This window comes from Maniola jurtina, chromosome 2 (assembly GCF_905333055.1).
Source record: "Maniola jurtina chromosome 2, ilManJurt1.1, whole genome shotgun sequence".
NCBI classification, from domain to species: domain Eukaryota; kingdom Metazoa; phylum Arthropoda; class Insecta; order Lepidoptera; family Nymphalidae; genus Maniola; species Maniola jurtina.
Window position 1 is genome coordinate 2590519 of NC_060030.1, and position 19150 is coordinate 2609668.

General features: G+C 37.2%; 1 protein-coding gene across 1 annotated transcript in view; it reads left to right on the forward strand.

Annotated features, from left to right (window-relative positions):
- The window catches only part of LOC123870892 (beta-arrestin-1), a 106474-nt gene that overhangs the window by 21582 nt on the left and 65742 nt on the right, over window positions 1-19150 (forward strand). The gene's annotated exons all lie outside the window — the stretch shown is intronic.

Here is a 19150-nt window from a genome sequence, read left to right on the forward strand (position 1 = left end):
CTGTTTTTCATGGCCAATCCGCTTAACCGATTATGAGGAAAGTAACAAAGATAGCTTGCATCCCAAAGATAGATATATGTACTACATCAGTAGTAGTAGTACAAGAGTACATCCGATGTTGGCTACTTTTTATCCGGAAAATCAGCTCCCATGAGATTTTCGAAAACCTACATCGCAAACATCATCTAAGCTTTAATACGCCTCGAAGAATAGACCATTCAACTTATGTTCAGAATCTGATTTCTGAGGTAACACCAACACTGATTTTTAATGACCGCTTCGTTCATACATCATTTTCTAAAGCACACTTTTCTATAACACAAATGAATTACGTATACAATGGACTTTATTTTTTGCTAAGATTCTGTAAGTGAGGTTTGTAGGTTCTATTCTCATGTACATGTTGTAACTAACGAGGTCCCATGTTATGTGAAGGTATTGTAAAAATTGGTAAGTACAATGAAAAAGTTGCCTTACATTTTGATCTCGTTGTTTGTCTAACAATGTTTTGTGTCGAAAAGAAGAAAAATGTGAACAAAAAATGTTCTAACCCAACTAAAATTCTTGGTTTTTTCCAACTTTTTTTTCGTAACAAATCACTTATCATTTGGCGGAACCCGCAGTAGTGGATGCTCTTCGATCTCCTGAGTCTAGATCTGAGTCATTTTTAAATCTCTTTTACTTTTAACCTTCTTCTAAATTGCTTCAAATATAGAGTCAGAGTCTTATACAAGGTCATCTTATACAAGATCATTGATAATGTCCGTAACATCCCGGCAAGCTGAGGTTGTTGGGACCGATTTGTAGATGTGCCAAAGAATGAGCCTGATACCCGTGGGAGATTTAAGGACTTAAAAAATTTGTTTGAAACTCCAATGTGACTATACTGTAAACAGCTGATCTCGAAAATGAAATCGTAAAAAACGTATGTGAACTCGAAGAATCGTTTGAATGCTGGTCGAGTAGCAGAGAACGAAAAAATCTATGGCATTATTTGGTCCTACAATCTACATACCTTATATTATTATTGTGTCATGTTATTTTTAACCCCCGACCCAAAAAGAGGGGTGTTATAAGTTTGACGTGTGTATCTGTGTATCTGTGTATCTGTCTGTGGCATCGTAGCTCCTAAACTAATGAACCGATTTTAATTTAGTTTTTTTTTGTTTGAAAGGTGGCTTGATCGAGAATGTTTTTAGCTATAATCCAAGATAATCGGTTTAGCCGTTTGAAAGTTGTCAGCCCTTTTCTAGTTGATGTACCTTCACTTGTCGGGGGTGTTATAAATTTTTAATTTACACTTGTATGATTTATCATCAAACACGCTGTATATATATTAAATACTAGAAACTGTCCGTAACTTGCTTCCTTGATTCCCTTTTAACAAATCTCGTCAAATATTGGCTACGTTTATCCAGAAAGTTAATATTACTTTTCAAGTTGTAGGCATTTCTATTGCTTATTGGTTGCCCTAAAAATGTTAGTTTATTGTACGTCCCAAACCTAAGAAATATGGTCTTCAGACATTCTACAGATTAATTTATTGGTCCAATTTGTTAGTTCAACATTTATTGGTTCTGATATTATAATAGAAACTCCGTTGCTTTGTAAAGACGGTGTTATTGTTAAAGTTTCTTTCAATTTCCATTGATACTTTGTCTTGAAATACTTCAATGGACTCTAACAGTCTACTCTATTAACTGTTTATTCTACTTTAACTGTATCTTATTGACTATTTTTATAAATTACATGGCACAAGTTTTTATTATATGGGATTAAATTTGAGACCCTCAAAAACTGTTCACATAACGCGTTATGTGGACAATTTAGGGTCATAACAGTTCTTGGTTTGAATAATTTTGTTATTCACTCAACACCTTGGTCAAAAGCACCTACCTCGTTTACCTAAACTAAACAATCTCCAGCAATACGCGGTACCACAGTTCACGATAGTTGTGGAACTTCTAACAAAACGAGGCTTCGACGTCACTGGCAGGCGTCAAATGTTGGTTCATTTGACGCAGGTAGCCCTAATGTAGCTCTATTTATCTACTCGTCTTTACTCGTATGATTTAACGAGAGTCCCCTTACTCTAGTTCCCTCTGGCGGGACTGTAATTAGTAATTGCTTGTGTACATTTCACGCATAATACTGTAAATTGAACTGAAAAGAGAATAATATCAATACAAGTGTAAATTAAAAATTTATAACACCCCCGACAAGTAAAGGTTACAGTAACTAGAAAAGACTGAAAAGACCTGATAACTTTCAAACGGCTAAACCGATTTTCTTGGACTATTCCGCGCCTACGATCCAAAGTATCTGAGTTTTCCAAAACATCATTTTCAAATAAATAATTATGTATCTAGGCAACGTCCATCTTGGCAGCTTGACATTTGTCAATTGACATAATATTATGAACCTAACGGTTATGTAACCTTCTTTCCTACAAGAAAACTAGAAAAGAGCTGATAACTCTTAAACGGCTGCACCAATTTTTTTGGATTATAGCTAAGAACACTCTCGATCAAGCCACATTTCAAACAAAAAAAAGTAAATTAAAATCGGTTCATTCGTTTAGGCGCTACGATGCCACAGACAGATACACAGATACACAGATACACAGACACACAGATACACAGATACACACGTCAAACTTATAACACCCCTCTTTTTGGGTCGGGGGTTAAAAATCGTGATTATCATCCTGCCACGCATAACCTAAATACCTTAAAGTCAAGATTGAATAAGCATCTTCTAGGCAAGCGCTCTCCAACCTTTAACTCAGACCTCATCATTGCTCTTTATTTATAAGCATGATTGTCGTCAAACCAAGCATTTTTGGCTGTGAAAAAATGTGAACAATGAATTCAACCAATCAAGCGGCAGGATTTGCTGTCGATTACGATTTTTACGATGAATACGTTTTTAATAATAATAATAATAATGTAGGTTTTTTTTTTGTGTGTAAGTATATTATATATCCCTTGGCTTTTATATATATCTATTTTGTAACCGAGCGTGAGAGTAAGTAGTATAATAATTATAATAAATACACTTTATTTGCACAACCACAAGAAGGACTACATTAAAGAATAAAAAACACAGGGAAGATACAAAAGGCGGAAAAGGTTTTTCTTGCATAATGGCAGTGCTGTAGGGTAAATCAAACAGTTTAGGTATAGTTTTATAAATAAACGTTACAGCGGCAACGTTGAGATTGTCTGAATAGCCCATTGATAAAAGTATCGGATGAGCGCGTATCAAATGCTGATAACAAGCACTTATCTACTGCGTAGTGTAATTCAGTATCCGGATATTGTGTGTACATATTATATGTATTACTTGTAATTGTATAGCCATTCGTATAAGGATAGTATACGGTCTTGAGATTTAATGTTACATTTGCAATGCATACTTACGTCGAATTCGCGTTTTATGAGTACTGAAAATTTAAGTGAAATCTAATGATTACTTGATTTTAATCAATTTTAAGAGGTATACCTTCGCTTAATTTCAAAAACAGTAGGTAAGTCCTTGACTGATTCTATTATTGTATATTGTTATTAATTCATAGCAAAATGTCCAGTTGTTGATTTTGCAAACAGAATAATTTGTATGTACGACGCCAGTCTCTCGCCTTTATGAATATTTATTATAATAATGCTATTTACGTTTTCGATCACTGTTTCATTTTGTATGTTCGTAAGTATTATGACGTAAGTACAAAAGTAATAATTTAACGTCCATACTTTTAGTAGATTTTTTTACTATTTGGGCATCAAATAGAATGTAGGGCAAACATAGAAAAGTCTTCTCTTTTGTGATTCTAAAGTGCCCTACATACACTTATGTACATAATACATGTTCAATTTGCACGGGCTTGATCCAATAGGCAGTTCGTCCATGCCCTTTGCTTGTCTTGTATAGGCAAACTTGTCCTGACTCCTGGCCAATAAGAAGAATGAAGTATGCAGCTTCCCTGATCCCAATGTAGACTACAGTCAAAGGCCGTAAGTCGTTTAGCACTATGTGGTTTTTACTTTTTGATGCAATAGTTGCGCGGAATGGCTCGAATCTGAGGCAGACCGTAGCTACTACTAACTCAGGCAAAAGAAATGTCTTGCATTAGTTCTTTTGCAAGGGTTTCGTACTATCGTACATTACAGGTATAACTAGCGGAAAAAAGGTACCTACTACTTTTTATTTTTTTAAATTTGCATTTCGGCCATTGCAAAGATCGACATCTTGGTCTTTTATTATAGCGGTAATATTGATAAATACCTACTTGTAAATTTTTACTCTCTACTTGTTACGGTTCATGAGATACTGCCCGCTCACAGACAGACGGACGGCAGCGGAGGTTTAGTAATAGGGTCCCTTTAGCATCCTTCGGGTACGGAACTCTTAAAAATATAGGAAATCCCATAATCTGTGAAGACACGTGTTCATTAATTAACGTTTGTTTGCGAGTGGTACAGTAGCAGTAGGTATGTTTTTCATGAATCCCACCAGCGGAGATGAGAATAGGAAAGGGTTAATCCAATAAGCGATACGTTTGTTTCATCACGCCGCCGTATAAGGGATGATTTATACTAGATACTATGAATACGTATTCATAAAAATCATGCCTATATTCCTGAAAGCCTTGCCATTCCAATTTTATTGCGAATACGTACAATATTGGATGAGTATGAAAATATTCGTTAGATTAAATACTTATACTAAACAACCCTTATAATTCTAATACAAATAACAGTCCATCCGCCAAGTTATATACAGTCTACACTACATTGAAGTTGAAAACCACCAAAATGGAGAATTTCGTATTTTAACATAGGATAGCGTGGTCATATTAATGAACGCGACGTGTTCCAGCCCTAACTAACTGCCACCGGGCATGAAATATGAATTAGATCGTTCGTCACACGGCAAGTGGGGCCTGCGGTTACGAGGATTTCGAATTATTCTTACGTCCGTTTTGAAGTGTTATGTGAAAACTTTTTAGGGTTCCATACCTCAAAAGGAAAAACGGAACCCTTATAGGATCACTTTGTTGTCTGTCTGTCTATCTGTCTGTCTGTCCGTCCGTCCGTCCGTCGTGTCTGTCAAGAAAACCTATAGCGTACTTCCCGTTGACCTAGAACCATGAAATTTGGTAGGTAGGTCTTATAGCACAAGTAAAGGAATAAATCCGAAAACTGTGAATTTGTGGTTATATCATTAAAAAAAATAATTAAAATGTGTTTAAATTTTTAAAGTAGATAACTATACCAAGTTGGGTGTTATATGAAAAGGCTTTACCCCATTAGAGGTTGAAAAAATACCCGAGCACGGAACCCTCAGTGCGCGAGTCCGACTCGCACTTGGCCTTTTTTTTTTCATTCTAGCGAACTATTTGGTAATACCGTGTACAACTGTACATGTATCGTTACTTTAAGAAATCCTAATAAAATCGGGGTCACATATTGTAATGTGTGTATTGTATTGCATTCGATTCCTACATTCCAATCTGAACAGATTTGGATTATCATCGGCATGGTTGCGAGTGACACTGGCTATAATTTTTTTGAACAAAATTCAATATGGTAGCACATTCGTTATACACACACACACACACACACATACTTGTTTTTACATTAAGTATATTCATTTTCAAGCATTTTTCGAGATCTCTATCTCTATATTTAAATCTTAGTGCTTCAGCAATTCAGTTTCGGCCATGAAACTTGTTTATGCGACATCAAAGTATGTCCTGCGAGAGTTATTCAGACAATATAGCATCATGTTATAATTCTAGTTGAATAATGTATTAGAGCGAAGGTCGGCGAGCTGGCCTCGTGTTGGCCAGCTCCGCTGAATTGGCTAAACACGACCGTGAAAACTGATACTAAATTGTGTATTGTATCTTCTCACTACACCATGTTGCCTAGGTATATGATACCACTAGCTTTTGACCGCAGCTTCGGCCGCGTGGTCTGTATTTTCAAATACCTTTAGCCCCTTAGAGGTTGAATTTTCAAAAATCCTTTATGTCTACGGACTGCTACATAATAGCTACCTATAGTACGCGAGAGGTAGAAATGGCAATCGGAGAGGGAACAAGGGCGAACTTGGGTGATGTGCGGGTGTGCGGAGCGTCCCCTGCCTCATACCCCGATTACCATCTCAACCTGTCACGTACTGTACGTTAAACGGGAAACGCCGTTGAACATCGCGTTGTTGGCGGCCTTTAATGTGGCCGGGATAGAACCAGAACATTATAGACTGAATCTATACATATAATAAAATTGTAGAAAAGTGGTGTCTGTACAATGGAAATATATAAAAAAAAGTAGCAGGGGTTGTTATTATATCGATGCCGAACCCGAAATTGTAATTAAATTTTTTTTTGTCAGTTTGTCTGTGTGTTTGTGCACGCTAATATCAGAAACGGCTTATTCGATTTAGATACGGTTTTCACTAATATATTGTAGTAAGCTTCACTTAACATTTAGTGTTTATTTCATGTCAATCGGTTCATAAATAAAAAAGTTATGTCAATTTAAAGAATCACGGCGAACATTTTTAACGTACAGAGTACGTACTACACGCCTCGCGCCTGAGCGTCCGTGGCTATATAAAGCGCGCTGAGAGCCATTCCACGCGAACGGAGTCGCGGGCACAGCTAGTCTTAACTAAGTACCTAAACAGAAATTAAAGAATACGCACACGTCATACGGAATCCGCTGTGACGTCGAAGAGACGTAAACGCAAAATTCGACCATGACTTTATGTTAACAAACTTTTTACTGTAAATAAATAGTAGGCAGAAGCACGCAGCATTTGATTGAAGATAAACCTGTAAATCGTGTTTTATAACATCCATTTTTTTAAGTTAAAAATAGAAGAAAACATATTTTGTATCAAACTGAATAAAACAACAGAACAGGAGTTCTCTTTGATCTTTGAATGATCAACCCATCGTCGGCCCACTACTGAGTACAGGTTTTTGGATTAAACCTAAGATAATATAATTCATTTGTATTAGGAATTAGCCAAATGAGTTTTAAGCCAAATTGAAAGAAGTTCGAAGAACATCAAGCATCAAGTAAATGTGGAAACAGATCCATTTCAGATTGCTCAAGCGAAAGGCTTTATTTACTTATTTCAGTAACTTTTGAACTTTCACGAGTTTTTCCCTTTGAGGAATCTAACAATGACCAATATAGTATTATTCATTTCTTTGGAGAGGCGGGAAGACCGGATAAAAATATCCGGCGGAAGATTTTATCATATTAATACGATAGATATTCGATAGTGATATTCAAAGATTTCAACAGCCGTGATGGCCTATTAGTTAAGACGACCGCCTCCTATTCGTGAGATCGGAGATTCGATCCCGGGCACGCACCTCACACTTTTTGCTGTTATGTGCGTTTTAAGCAATGAAATATCCATTACTTCAACGGTGAAGGTAAATAACGTGAGGAAAACTGCATGCCTGAAAGTTCTCAAATGTGTGTGAAGTCTGCCAATCCGCCCTTCGTCTGCACGTGGTAGCCCATGGCCAAACCCTTCTCATTCTCAGAGGAGACCCGTGCTCTGTAGTGACCCGGCAATGGGTTGTTGATGATGATGAATATACGATGCGCAGTGAAAATTGCACCGTAGGGAACACGGTGTAAAACTCATCTATCCATGCTTTTGTGTAAGTTGAGTCGGAGTGGAGTCGGCGTCCATTAGGTATTTTTTCCACGTGTCCGGGCCAAAAAGTTCACATGAATTGAATACCTACGTCAAGCGTAGAATCCGGCGCGCCGTCAGTGTTACGTAAGCAGGTTGACCAAATGTGATCATGACATTGGGTTACACAACCGTTTAATTGACCGGAGCAATGGCCGATTGAACGGCCTCAGTTTAAAAGGCATGCTTAAATTTATTTTGTATTCAGATTTAATGTGGCGTTAGATAATTATTGAGCTAACCGTTTTCGGATTATAAATGAGTAGTAGAGTCGGCGTGGGGCCATCCTGTAGTATGTTCTCTACTGGCCTCATGCTGGGAAACAGGAGACACCACGATCGGCGACGGGAATCCACTGTGTTTGTGCCGTCTGCCCCAGAAAGGGGAGAGTGACTGCGATAGGGACAAGGAGATGAAAGAGAAATAATTTGTAGGGAGTCAAGAAGGCGCCCCGGGAAAGAAGTACCGAACGGGCGCCCTCCCGCGTTTCGGCCCATATAACCGCGAGGTTGGTGGGGCCATGGGTGGATGGCGGGTTGGCCTCATGCTCCTTGCAAGTAGACCCGACAGCTAGTGCCACAGCAAGCTGGCGTCTACACAGCGTGGTCGACTAGAGCCCCACCCCAGCCACTCGCGACTCTGAGGTTCCATACCGTTACCCACACACATAAAACAGTGTGCGGACAGATTGGTGTTCCGATAGTAGTAATAGGTAATTAAATTGGTTCACAGTTCGCTTGGTTGTAGTGTCAGAGGTTTGATATTATGTTAATTTAATTAGAGCGATCAGCATAAGATATAAGACTGGATTAATACCTGTCAGTTCCTATCAGTATTAATCAGTGGTATACTCGTGATTTGCATGATTATCATTTGAACACGACACTCACAGAAACCTCGCGTCGTCAACGTTGGCTCAATTTGTTCGTGACATTGGATAAAGGATTAGGTACACAATCGTTTAATTGCTCGGTGCATTGGCCGATTGAACGGAAATTTAAAAGCTACGCTCAAAATAGTTGGTGATTTACATATAAATTGTGGTTTCACTTCCAGAACAGACCATTCGTTGCGTGACTTCGTCCATATTAACTTAAATTTTTGAAAATACGAAGGGAACCTCGATTTTCTGGATCTCTCCACCTAGTGGAGGATCTCCCAAAGCTGCGTTTTACGGGCAAAGCCACCTTGTAGCACCTTGAAATCCCTAAGTCCATCGATTTTTGGAACTATGTGCCCTGTCCATTGCTACTTCGGCTTCGCTACCCGTTGAGCTATGTCGGTTGCCACGAATCTCCTCATTCCTGATTTGATCACATAGAGAAACTCCATCACCCGCTGAGTGACTGAGCTTTCTTACGAGGCTCATAGTTAGCGGTCATGTCTCAGATCCATATGCCATTACTGCCAACGCACACTGTTCGAAAACTTTGATCATCAAGCACTGAGGAATTTTGGATGACAAGACGTAGGTAATATTAGGGACGCTCATTATGTTAGGTACTATCCTCATGCTCTACAAAAAATATTTTTCTTCAGCAGCGAAATTATTATTTACATTGAATACTCCTTCCTGGTTAGCCCGATTCCATCTTAGACTGCACCATCACTTACCACCAGGTGAGATTGCAGTCAAGGACTCACTTGTATCTGAGTAAAAAAAAATAGTTTATTTTACCTGATTAGTTAAATTTTATGTGTCCTTGAATGTAAGATTGTGAGCCGTGACGCACATCCTTTGTTATCTTATTAAGCTTTAGGTAATTAGGTATAAATAAATGCTCTTTGTTTTCGTTGCACAAAAACTGAGGGCATGAATTGGTTTTTCTTGACTCGTTGAGGCTGCAGGTTACCATATCTGGTCGGCCGCACGTCACGCGTAGTAATTGTAGGGCAAGACGCGTGCAAGTGATTTTAGTCACCTGCACACGTTTACGTCAACGGGCGCACGAGGACGATCGTATAGATTTACAGGCTGCACTTAACAGGGCTCTCTCCGTCACTCGTTTCATACAATCGTAGTTCCAATTTCATTTGAATATTAAGCAACCAAAGTCCATGAAATTTTGCAGACATATTCTAGAAACTAATATCTGTGTCTGTGCTGTTTTAGATTTTTCTAAAAATATGTAGTTTTAAAATTACAGGGGCTCAAAGATTTGTATGAATTTTTTTAAGACCGCGTAACTTTGAAACCGAATATTTTAACAGAAATCTGGAAAACCACAGACATAGATATTAGTTTCTAGAATATGTCTGCAAAATTTCATGGACTTTGGTTGCTTAATATTCAAATGAATTTGGAACTACGATTGTATGAAACGAGTGACGGAGAGAGCCCTCTTAATTTACTTGCATAAAAGGAAAGGTGAGTGTGTTCGGAATTATTTACCCTTGGTATGATATCTCTTCAAGAGCTCTCTTATTTATCTACTCTACATTGTTGGCTTTGTTTTCTTCTTCCATCCTGACTAGTATTCGTATATTAATTAATTATGATTGAATTGATTAGCTTTTCTTACCCCACCCTTTATTTACATTAATAATAATTTTACTACTGTGTAAATTAGAGGAACCGCCAATGTTTTGTCGAATTACATAATTTATTCCTTCCTTAAATATATTGTGTCAAGGTTTAGTGGGAACATCGCAGATGCGAGTTTGTTCCGTAATTTGGGGTAAAGGAGTTGTCTGGTGTTTCTACATTTGTAAATTAAATCCCTGAGTTCGTGAGTAATTTTTTAATACTCTTTTTTGACAGTTTATTTTATTTTAAATACTAGCCAAGTTTATTATGCTGACTAATGTTCACCTTTCCCCTCCAATTAACAGGGCTCTCTCCGTCACTCGTTTCATACAATCGTAGTTCAAATTTCATTTGAATATTAAGCAATCAAAGTCCATGTTTTGCAGACATATTCTAGAAACTAATATCTGTGTCTGTGGTGTTTTAGATTTTTCTAAAAATATGTAGTTTTAAAATTACAGGGGCTCAAAGATTTGTATGAAAATTTTTAAGACCGCGCAACTTTGAAACCGAATATTTTAACAGAAATCTGGAAAACCACAGACATAGATATTAGTTTCTAAAATATGTCTGCAAAATTTCATGGACTTTGGTTGCTTAATATTCAAATGAAATTGGAACTACGATTGTATGAAACGAGTGACGGAGAGAGCCCTCTTAAGCGTAAAGCTTATGCTAGGAGTAGGTACGACAATAGCGCAACGGGTGAGGTTTGAACCGGCGATCTTTCGGGTTTTCAATGCGCTCCTTTAATTGTTGAGCTGTCAAGGCTATTTAGTTTAGTTGGGGACCACTACCATCATTGATGATGACGATCATCATTGTCAACCCACAGACGTCCACTGCTGTATATTAGTGGTGTCAAAAAATAATTTATCTATAATACATATTCAATATAAAAAAATATTCAGGATATTAGATATTCCTTAAACCCCATATTTAATATAAAATTTTTAAAGCAATACATTTTCTATTAGTAATTGCTTTTAAATTTGACGAGGCGTTTGCCAAAGATAGACCTACGATCTACGTCACACGATATCAGTAGCGAATATCATACGCGATAAAATATTATATTCTATCGCTACGCGTTGGTTTTTAATTCGTTTGGAATATCGCCCCTCGGTAGTTTCATTTATCAAATAGATTCTTTCGATTTTGCTATTCAATCAGGACAGTAGTTTTATTTATTTGTGAACTTGGTTGTGGGTGAATACTGAATGTAAATAATATCATATTTCGATATTCGGAGTTGATATTATCACAGATTAGGTTAGTTACTTGATTTTGTAGATTTGTGACGCGCATATTTGTTATTATAGGTTAGGTACGTAAATTGTATTGGTCTTTTTGGAAATGTGTGTGTTTGTGTGGTCTCATGATGGAACCGGGTGGGCATAGTGGATTATATCCAGGGTCTCATGATGGAACTGGGAGGTAGCCATAGGAACCGAGTGTCTGTTATAGCTCCGGCGTGCTTGGAGCTTGGATTGTTCGATTTTTGTATTAGTTTTAGCCGAGATGAAGGCTAAAATAAAAACTCGTTATTAAAACGATTTTTAAATAGGTAACTGGGTAAACTTATCTACTTTTTGTACCTTCTTGACATTTCTTTATCATTCCAATTGTTTTTAATTTTGCATAAATACGTAGGTAGGTATAGGTGCCTAGGTATTTAGAGTAAAATTATTACCATATACTATACGTCTTTCGGGATTTCTTTATTGTCATGCTTTTTAGGGTTCCGTATCTGAACCTGAAGGGTGCTAACAAGGAATACAGAATCTATTATTTATTTTTGTGAAGCTTGTAGGTACTTATTGAAGTAAAGGTTTACAAGTGCCTTTGAAATTTGTTGGTACTAGTATATCGTGTTAGGTACTATTTTTATTACTTGAGTGTCATTGAAATGGAGATCCGTGCTCAGTAGTGCGCCGGCGATAAGTTCTCACTTCTTTTTGATGATTCTTATAAAAAAAAAATGAAAAGAAATAATTTAAGTATAAAAATACAAAATAAAAATTATTTGTTTTTTTAAAGTGATATAATATATTTCTACAGAACCTCCTCCGACACCTCCCAGACGTCGCTTTTAAGGTGGTAATCTGTATAATGGTTCGCTAGGGGTGAAAGCAACAGAAAAACAGGTGCAAGCGATTCTCGACCTTATTGACGGTAACGAGAAAGTTGTTATTTTGTCATATTCTTGCTCAGTATCATTCATAGATTGCTAATATGTGGTTTTCTGAAATATGTCAATAAGGTTGAAAATCGTTTGCATGCAAGTTTCTGCTTGCGGCTTTTTTTTTGATAGTTAATATATTTTAACGTAAAAAATATTCAATATTTTTCTGTAACAAACATTAATATTATGATATAGGAATCTAACCATATTTGACACCTCTACTGTATATAGGTCTCTTGTAGGGACTTCCACACGGCAAGGTCTTGTGCCGCCTGAATCCAGCGGCTCTCTGCGACTCGTTTGAAATCGTCTGTCCAACTAGTAGGGGATCTGCTTATATTGCGTTTTTTGGTGCGAGGTCGCCATTCTTGCACATTGGTTTTCAAACTGTGCAATACCTATTGTCACTTTAACTTCGCAATTCATTGCGATTCTCCTACGGATCTTCTCATTTCTGATTTGATCACATAGAGAAACTCCAAGCATAGCATGTTGGAAATCATGTTTTGATATTTGCTTTACAAGTTAACATAGAAATATTTTCCTCCAAGGAGTGTTCTCGAATAATATTAATTAATTCGCTAAATGGAACGCTCGGGAGCAGAAAGCCTTTGATACTAATTAATAAGTAATTTTCCAACAGTACCATTTATTGGGGGATTCTCCGTCACTCACTCCATACAAACGTAGTTTGGTTCTCTTTGAATATGAACCAATTAAAGTTGATGTAATTTTTTAGACATGTTCTAGAAATTAATTATAGGTAGATATGTCTATGTTTTGTGAGCTTTCCTCAAAAAAAAAGGAGTTTTAAACTACACGTGTTTAAAGATTTGTATGTAAATTTTTGAGATCTTATAACTTTGATACTGAATATTTTACGGGATATCTGGAAAACCAAAGATATACGTATAGTACGCTACAGTCGAGATGGCAATTTTTCATTGCGTCAGCCTGTATGCGTCCACTGCTGGACGTAGGCCTTTCCAAGAGCGCGTCACCAAACACGGTACTCCGCCTTCCTCATCTACCCGCTCCCCGCCACCTTCTTCAGGTCATCGGTCCAGTGGGCTGGAGGTCGTCCCACACACGTTCTAGAACGTATAGCTACAAAATTTCATAGAGTTTGATTAGTTAGTATTCAAATGAGAGCCAAATTACGTTTGTTTGGAGCACACTACGAATAGACCCCTCCCAAATAAGAGCTGCCTCCGCTGCCGACTGTTTATTTGATTTTACTCAATTTCAGGAACTAATTTAGGATTTAGATTAAGTTAGGCTAAAGTTGCTTGTTTTAAGCTCACCAATATTGTTTCTGTACGCACTGAATATTCGATTAGTTTGATCAAGTTTTAGAAAATTACTGCGGCTTTCAAATCAGTCGTTTAAAATTGAGTAGTTGATACCTTGAATATCCTGATGGTAACAACTGGCAGCTAAAGTCTGGCAAGTTCAGGTTTGACTGTTGATAATTTTAAATTAAGTATTTTAAGTTCATCTGTCCTTTTCTTATCAAGTACATTGGTAAGAAACAGACGCGAATACTCTAAATTGCCATCAGAATCAGTACTATTCTCAAACTAAATATAGGATAGGCAAGTAATAATTTCATTCTCCTCCCCATTAGTAAATGCTATGGCTTTCATGTAGCGTTAAATGAAAATTGGAACCACGTAATTTATCTTAAGTAACCTTTCCTTGAGGCGAGCCAACATATTTGAAGCATGTGATGGCGGGATGCCTTATTGGTTTTCTTCGTAAAAGCTTCTCCCAGTTCTAAAGGAAATGTAATTACGAAGGCGGGAGACAGAAGGCCTACGCTACTCGTATCATATTACCTCACATCCCCGAGAGAATATCGAATAATGTATTATTTATACTTATAAGGAACCGACTATCTTAATACTTGTTAGTTAGAACGATTTTTGAGTAGTAAAAATCTAAATTATCTACTTACTATCACTAGCAATAAAACTTTCGAGTTCGAGACAATTCCGCAGCCATTTTCATATCAATGTCATTCTATACGTTTCACTTGCTAAAACTAAGCTAAAATTGTTTTCTTGCGAGTGTTCACACAGTGCAAGTGACAGCGACCATTGCAAATGCTATTTTAAGTAGACACTTGGCATTAGGAAGATTATTCCAAAAGTAGGTTTTCTTTTAGTATTTAGTATATGTTTTCTTGACATACACGACAGACGGACAGACAGAAAGACAACAAAGTATTACTATAAGGGTTCCTTTTTTCCTTATGAGGTACGGAATCTAAACACAGAGTAATAAAAACAATTAATTATCCAAAGTAGCCCTACTTGTGTTCTTGATTTTATTATATATTTTGTAGTTGTTTTTTCAATAAGAATGCTAATATTCATGTTAGAAATAATCAACAAGATCCAGGGATTCATTCTGGAAAATCTTGTTAAGTCGACCTGTGTACTCTCTGGAATTCTGTTTACTGACGTATAATTTTCTAGCGCTTAGAAATAACAAGAAAATAAAACGCAACGGTAACTTTATATTCTTTAGCAACTTCTCTGAAAGCACAAAGCCCCTTATTTTTATTCACGACGGAACAGTTTGAAAGAGAGATGGGTTGTCACTTGTCAGTTGTCGCTGATTCGCTTAGGCCAAATTGGGTTACGGACCTTAAAGGTCGTAGCTCACTTACACAATACCGCTGTAACACAGCTCCTGCAAAACACCACCTGTACAGCTAGCAGACAACTCGCTGACCCCGCGCCTAAAGCTAGCAGGCTATTCGCTGACCCGGCGCCTATCCTGGGCGGCCTCCCTCCACCCGCGCACGGTCGGCGACCAGCAAGCACGCTTCAAGAGAGCAGACGCCGTGCTCAACAGCGCGCGGGCCGCCCTCTTGAAGTGTGCGGTTTGCAAGATGTCAACAATTGAGTGGCAAGGTTGCGGCAAGCTCGCTTACCGCGCGCTGTCTGCTATTTTCTGTTGTTACTGTACAGTGCATCTCCAGATTGCGATGCCCACACACACACGCACACACACGATGTCGACATTTGAATGCTCATACTTTGGTTGGATGGAAGCGGAGTCGTGTAAGTCGGCTACGACCTTAATGCAGAACCTCATTACTTGGGCGTAGGTGAGAGGAAGAACACTTCCTTTCACACACAGAATTTTTTGCCTCACAAATCTAGGCATGGGGCCTAGTAGTCTTTATAATTTCGTATCCGAGTCACTAGCCTTTGAGTAATGTTTCGCTGCCGTGAACAAGTACTTGTCAAATTCAGTAGTGATACTCGCGTCATATTCACCGTCGATTTTATGGTCTCTAAAACTTTCATCATGGTGATTTTATAATTTAAAACTACCTAGAGGTACTGCATTCGTGGGTTTTACGAAATCTCTACTTGTCAGATACAGATGAGACTCAAAATAGACCAAAGTTACTTTACCATTTTTTTTTAATTGGCCTTATGATGTCAGGTCTGATTAATATCCTGCGAATCCGGAAAGAAATTTATATTAAAACTCTCGAGAATCGTATTTTTCTTTTAACTGCTTAACGATCATCAGGCGTGGTCGCAGCCATCAACTTGTCACTGATAAAAACTGGAGTGATGTCATTCATAGGCATTCGCGTCATTTCACCTGTTATTTCTCACTAGGACGTATTTCTTATACCGCATTCACGTATTAATTAATGCTTAATCTATGGCTTAGTCAGCAGCTGTTTACTACACCGTTAATAAGTGAATACCTAATTGATGTCGAATGTGTCACTGTCAAAGAGAATCACTGTCCAGACAATACGGAACCTAATGGAACTGACTGACTAGACACATTGACTGCAACATTTATTTGATAAGAGTTAAGAATTAGTTAAGTAGAAACTTAGCATTATTGATAAAGAATCAACATACCCAAATACAAGAGTACTGCCAGCCCTTACTTCCGACCGATCAAAAGAGTATCTTATCGGTAGAACTGCATTGCGATCCAGTGACAGGAAGGTAGACACAGGTGGGTGAAATTTTTTAAAAGGTCTTGTAAAATAAGTGAATTGAATACCTACTTACAATCACTCTCTCTAATTTTTCTCTCAATTTCTCTCAAAACCTTATCAACGTTTACCCTGAAATAGTTCTCTATATAACGAGCTATAAAAGTTGGAACTGCATAGTAAACAAACAAGTTGTAGTCAAGCCTGCATAAGGTCCACCCAATTGTCCAACTTCCCTTGCAAGAACTATTATTATTATGAAAAGCTCACCTACATAAATCATCTATCTTCTGTGCATATTGTTTTTCACTTTCTTACATTTAGTCTTATTTTCTTTGGTAATAAAGAAAATAAGGACATTATCTGGTCTCCAAGAAAAGTGTGTAATTGTACCACATAATGCGCTCGAGGAATTGTGTGTAATTGTGCTAGATAATGTTGCGTAACTGCTCAGTTCGAGCGGAGAAAACTCTTAAATTACCGTGGAACAAAATCTACGCAGTCCTGCAGCTCGGAAAATAAAGGCAAAGGCAGAGAGATAAACGAAAAAGAAAAAGTAATGTCCAGGGTCTTCCGTAAATTCTTAACTCAGGCGTCATTATCTACTAAGTAGCAACCCCTTCGGCAAAGTCGTGAGACTTAGAATTCCCATTACGATACTGTATGCTGTATGTGTCTTCTTCAGCCTTCGGTTTTCAATTATTGTAGAAGAGTTTGTTTATATTCAAATATTTTTCAGCTGTTTTTCACATGGTGTGTTAATGTCAACTAGAGTAACTTAAGAAAATTCCTCTCCTTGTCTTTTACGTTCAGGTTTATTCGAAGAAATTAAATAAAAATTGAATTTTAAAAGAATACCATTGTAGTGCATTCCCTTGGTTTTTTTAATTAGTGCTAACTAATTTTATTTGTTCTAAATGACGATAAAGTAGAAGGTTACCCATACGATATCGTGGCCCTGCCAGGTGAAACTAAACACCTGCTTTGTGTTTACACCTTGACACGACTCGACGACTTGCACTTCAATGAAGTCTATGTACATACATTGCAATTATAACTCTTTAATACTAATATCCTGCCACATCGTCTTATCCGTATCTTATTAGTCTTTGTAAATTATTATTATGTCTTTATTAGATTTACTGCTTTAACTAGAATGTGTTAATGGCTCTAAAAGTTTAATATATTGGAAAACCCTGCAAATAACTTTTTCAAATTTTTCGAGTAGGTACTTAACCCTATTTTGTATTCCTACCCAAGAGTAATTGACAAGCTGGCAAATAAAACGGCGTGATTACACTTCTAATATTTTTCTTTAATCCGGTTTTTTGGCTCACTGAGTACAAATCTGAACTCGTTGCTAAGCAAGACAGCCTAAAATTGTGCTTAAATTGAGTCCAAAGATAGTGATTTCGATCAAAATGGCAGTGTCAAGCTTTGATTCAGTTTTTTGCTCCTCCTGTAAAATTTAAGTTCTTGCAATTATACCGTTTTGTATGCTAGTTTCTCAATAGATAAAGATAAAGCTAAACGTTTCAATAGAATAGTAAGTAATTTTAATTGTAGGCGCTTGTTAGGTATCACATACCAATAAACAATTGTCTGCTTGCTCGTATCAATATCACATCACAGATGTTAAATTGTGCTGCTATAAAATTAGAACGATTGTTCCATACAAGCAAGCTAACATCAAACATATTGTTAGTTTTGTGGCCTGCTCCGAATTGTGTACCCTTTGGCGAGATTGTTATGTCAACATGAGCCACCGGCATCGCTTTTACGAATGTAATCACTGCAATTATGACCCTTATTTTTAGTATCAAACGATCTAGCAAATCTTAGCTTAATGTATGTTTGGATGTTGTAGGTTAGCGAGTCGAACAAATATTTAAAAGGATTAAAACTGTGGCGCCAGTTAATTTGTGCTAGCTTGAAATTAAAGGAGTTAGCTGATGTTAATCTTTGTGAGTAATCCAGGTTGCAAAATAGCCAGACTTTTATTTTGCTCTAATCTCTTTTGTAAATCTTCACGGCCATAATTCACAAATTCAGCTACCTATAGCATTATTGATATGTTTAGTTTGCCAATGATAAATGACATTCTTGAAATTGAACGTGAGATTGCAATTCGAATATGATTTGGCTATATCTACGTAATGTAGAAGATGGAATAGCAAAAATTTATGGAAATATATAGGATAGGTTACGACGGATAAAAGTTTAAAGATCTAGACTAAATCTTGAAAACTCTTACTTGTAAAAAGTTAAGCTGGGATAGTTATTGTCTAAAATTTCGCATATTTTGAACATGAACTTATCGATAAGGGATAAAGGCTAGTCGTAACCTGAGGATTGATCAAAATGGAAAACCGATTTTCAAAGTGAATATTTGAATTGATCTATCTCAAACGTATCTCAACATAGGCCGTGGCCTATGTTGATTGTCACATGACAGAATACTAGCGACGCATCCATTTTCGTAGGAATCTCTAATTTTTTTCAAAATAACTACAGCCCATGTCACTCAGGAATAATGTAGCTTCCTACTGATGAAAGAATTTTCGATATCGGTTCAGTAGTTCTAGAGATTACATCCTACAAACTTTACCACTTCATAATATTAGTGTAGGTTAGTGTAAATGAGCTGACATAGTTGCAGGACGTATCAAGCTACAGCTTAAATCTGAAACCTTGGAACAATGAGGACATTTGTATACAAAGCATAGAAATTACA